Source organism: Triticum aestivum, chromosome 3B (genome assembly GCF_018294505.1).
Source record: "Triticum aestivum cultivar Chinese Spring chromosome 3B, IWGSC CS RefSeq v2.1, whole genome shotgun sequence".
In the NCBI taxonomy this organism is placed as follows: domain Eukaryota; kingdom Viridiplantae; phylum Streptophyta; class Magnoliopsida; order Poales; family Poaceae; genus Triticum; species Triticum aestivum.
In genome coordinates this window covers 689,270,460-689,275,015 of record NC_057801.1, presented here as the reverse complement: position 1 = coordinate 689,275,015, position 4,556 = coordinate 689,270,460, and the positions used below count along the sequence as shown (strand labels likewise).

Below are 4,556 nucleotides of genomic sequence, written 5' to 3'. Positions count from 1 at the left end.
TTATTTGCAGTACTATTGTTGGGCCAATTGATGATAGGTGTACATTAATATGTTTCAAAAAAAAGATCCATGATGTGGAACATAGTGCAATGGTGAGATCCACTTATTTATGATGGTGAGTAATTAGCCTGGCATGTGGAGTTGTACTAATAATCTATGAGAAGGTTGGTGCATGAATTATATTCTCACTGTAAATACACTGAGTTATTTTGCTAACATGATATGTCTATCGGTAGGACCTCACATCACAACACCCGAGCAAGTCTAGCAAGGCTTGCTCACCATGGCCTACCGCGCCGGACCGACGGGGCGAGCACGTGATCATCATTAGTAGGTCCTTCGTCACAACACCCTAGCGAGCGAGATGTTCAGACAGAGATATATGATACACCACTATCAACATATGTCATAGACAAACAATATATATCGTTCTCTTCACAAGCACAAGACTTGATTTTGGTAAATTGTGTTACCATTTCTGTGACATCAACATTTGGAATGACATGCCATCTAAATCCTCTATAATAACTGAACCATTACTATTACAAGCAACCTCCTACATCTTCCTTTCAAGAATTCAGATGATGCTTTAGTTGTTTATATACATATGCCATCTCTTATGTCTGAAATATGTGTTGTAATTTCGGGTTGGCTGGCACCTGGCAGTCTGCACTTCCTCTCTACTTGTGACGCCCCATCATGTTGGTTTACATTTGGAGCCAAAATGCTGCTGAGCATTTGGTGTGACTGATTGCACTGTCCATTTGATGTTGTCTAGACATATGCTATGCATTGGACACAATTATGTTATCTGTAAAGGCAATTTCCTGCCTTTATGCATTAAATCGATTCATTCTCGACAACTATTCTCACAACAATATGTACTTTGTTTACAGGTTTGGACCATGGGTTGAGCCAGGCACCATGTGCCGAAGGCCTGTTTCCTATCTTCTATGTTTTTTTGTATGTGGCATCAGTATTGATTCAATAGTTTCGATGTTTCTGTACAATGTTGGAAATAGATGGGTAGCACTGTCCCTATAAATTCTTCTTTTCTTTTTTGTCCAAACTTGAACAAAAAAGAAATTACGGAAGATGTTTTATTGCCCCATTGTATTATTATTGGTTTCCCACAGAGTAGGTTCATGTACGCTTCTTTGCTAATGTAAGGCTAAAAATAACCATGGTTTTCTGGAAATTAGAAACTACTATACCATTTTTTTGTGAATCTGGAACAACCTTATTCATTATTCACAATTGCATGTATTGGCTATTAAGGTGTCTCATTAGCTGAATGTTGATGCACTCTATAAATAAGAAGATGGTAATTTTCTTAAACAACCATGTTTCCTTATTATGAAGAAGCTGTGCACATTTAGAGAATTCCATGAGTGGAGGAACTTGCCCAATTCTTGGCAAAGGGAAGTTGAAGATTCTCTGGCAGATAATGTATTGGTCGACATATACTTTTGCCCTTCTTGATCCATTTCTGTTGGCTCCATGAGAAGTACCACATTTTGTTTCTACATTGGCTTTGATTAATTCTTTCTTTATTTCCGAAATAAAATTTATTTACATGTAGTTTGCTGCTGGTATAATTGTATCACCATGGTGATGTATGACATTTGTACTTTTTGGTCCTAAGAGTTATTGTGGATGCAAACCTTTTGGAAATTATAGTATTATTCATAGGCTGGCAAAACGCACTGAAATTGATTCTGCCTTATAATCTCATGCCTACATTGAGCATCACTATAGCTTGCTCCTTCACAATTGAATGTTTTTTAAATTTATTGTTATCCTGTGTGAATGCATATGCTAAACCTGAATTCCTACTAACTTAGCATTACCTGGTTGACCAAAACATTGGGACCGGCACCCTCGCACCAAGGTGGGATCCCGATCTAGTTTTTTAGAAATTCGCCCGGCTTTAAATTGAGATTTGTTTTGTTTTTTGTGGCGAAAAGGCCTATGGCCATATCCTTGCTTGCCAAAAAATAGAAATACATTCATTGGGCTATCGAAGTAGGAATGCATACATCGATGCCGCTTCTGCACCCCCGCCGCCCCGCCTCATTGGAGCAAACTTTGAGAAACCCACGAGTTTGTACAAGCAGAGGCAGGGAAGTCGTCGATGCGGACCGGGAGACGACAACGACAATGATCTGAATGCATATCGTCATCCCGAAGAAGCAAATGCCGATAAGGGCTTGTAGAAACTCCAAAGATAACAAAGACCATGGAAGTTGGTCGAGTCTAGATGGATCCACCAGAAGCCTAACCCAATCGGATCCCGGAGGACCTTCCCAGAGTCACAACTCTACAAACCCTCTAATGGAGAAAAATACTCCAATGGAACGATGATAGGGAGGGAGAGCATAATTCATACCCAGGGGAAACACCACCATTTCCTCGCCCCACACAAAGTATGCAGACTCCCAAAATAAAACCTAAAAAAATCATCTATGCTGTTGTACGACAGGTCCGGGTCTGATGTCTAGTTCGCCACTGACGAGAACTATGCACAAGCGCCCTCTTCCCAATGATCCAACCAGACTGGGACACTAATGAAGAATGCCATGCTGGATCCCTTCAGCCGCATCCGGGTTCACCGACTTTATCGTGGACTTGTCGTGCACCACTTGATGAAGGCTGTCGCTCGAGCACACATGGTGGTACACCCTGGTGGTGGCTTGCTGAGGTAGATGTCTAGTGGCGGCTAAGGCCTCTGTCACCTCTCTCCTAAGCTGAGATCCTTACAGTAGTAACTAGAAGTACGATTGATAACCCACAAGTATAGGGGATCACAATAGTTTTTGAGGGTAGAGTATTCTGTCAGATATCGGGTTCCGGCAAAACCCTTAAGGTTCGAACTCTGGGGTGCGCACGAAGATTCTGCACAACAGAGACGCAACTGGTCGAGTGGCTAAATGGGCGATTGAACTCCTTCCCCTTGATATCAAATTTGAGGCAAAGAAAGCCATTAAGTCCCAGGCTATAGCAGATTTCCTTGCCGAGTGGATTGAACAACAGCAGCCGACTCAAGTTCACTCGGAGCATTGGACCATGTTCTTTGATGGTTCTAAGATGTTAAATGGTTCTGGTGCTGGGGTAGTTTTGGTTTCCCCCCGAGGAGATAAGATCAGATATGTGCTCCAGATCCACTTCGATTCCTCCAACAATGAAGCAGAATATGAAGCACTTTTGTATGGGCTGCGCATGGCCATTTCACTCGGCGTCCGTCGCCTTATGGTTTATGGCGACTCAGATTTGGTGGTCAATCAAGTGATGAAGGAGTGGGACGTTAGAAGCCCAACCATGACTAGATACTGCAATGCAGTGAGGAAGCTCGAAAAGAAATTCGAAGGGTTAGAGCTCCACCATATACCCCGACTGAAAAATCAAGCGGCTGATGATTTGGCGAAGATAGGATCCAAGAGAGAAGCCATCCCCAGTGATGTGTTCTTGGAGCATATCCATACTCCATCAGTCATAGAAGATCCTTTTACCGACGAAGCTCCGCAACCTAAGAGTGTTACGGATTCGACTGAGGTTGAAGTTCCAGCAGTGGTCGACCTGATCATGGAAGCTTTAGTGATCACTCCCGATTGGACAGTACCGTATATCGTGTATATCTTGAGGAAAGAGCTCCCGGAGGATGAATAAGAGGCTCGACAGATCGTCCGCCGATCTAAAGCCTTTACTGTGATAAGGGGACAGCTGTACAGAGAAAGCGCGACTGGAGTTGGTCAGAAATGCATAACGCTGGAGGAAGGTCGAATAATCCTTGATGACATCCACTCGGGGACCTGTGCCCATCATGCGTCTTCCCGGACCATTGTGGCCAAAGCATACCGAGCCGGATTTTATTGGCCAAGAGCGAATGAAATGGCAAAGGAGATAGTCGACAAGTGTGAGGGATGTCAATTTTACTCCAATATGTCACACAAGCCCGCCTCAGCTTTAAAGACCATACCACTTGTTTGACCCTTTGCAGTATGGGGGTTGGATATGGTCGGCCCTTTGAGAACAGGCAGAAGCGGTTTCACCCATGTGCTGGTAGTAGTCGACAAGTTCACCAAGTGGATTGAGGCCAAACCCATCAAGAACCTCGATGCCGGTACTGCTGTCAGCTTCATCAGAGAATTAATATTCAGATATGGAGTCCCGCACAGCATCATCACTGACAACGGGTCAAACTTCGATTCTGAAGAATTCAGAGCTTTCTGCACGTCTCAAGGCACACGAGTCGACTATGCTTCAGTCGCCCATCCACAGTCGAATGGACAGGCAGAACGAGCCAACGGCTTGATTCTCAAAGGGTTGAAACCCCGTTTGATGCGTGATCTCAAGCATGCGGCTGGTGCATGGGTCGACGAACTTCCCTTGGTGCTTTGGGGGTTAAGGACCACGCCCAACCGGTCGACTGGAAGAACTCCGTTCTTCTTGGTCTACGGAGCTGGAGCAGTCTTGCCGAGTGACCTTCTCCACAATGCTCCTCGGGTCGAGCTCTACACCGAAGCTGAAGCAGAACAAGCACGGCAAGATGCAGTCGA

The 4,556-nt window shown here is 44.3% G+C and overlaps 1 long non-coding RNA gene across 2 annotated transcripts in view; it reads left to right on the top strand.

Annotated features, from left to right (window-relative positions):
• Window positions 1-1,191, top strand: part of LOC123066081 (uncharacterized) — a 4,372-nt gene extending 3,181 nt beyond the window's left edge. For both annotated transcript variants that reach the window (XR_006431222.1, XR_006431221.1), the window contains 2 exons: window positions 11-164; window positions 237-1,191. This is a non-coding gene — a long non-coding RNA (uncharacterized lncRNA). The remainder of the gene's footprint in view (window positions 1-10; window positions 165-236) is intronic.
• The last annotated feature ends 3,365 nt before the right edge of the window (window positions 1,192-4,556 follow it).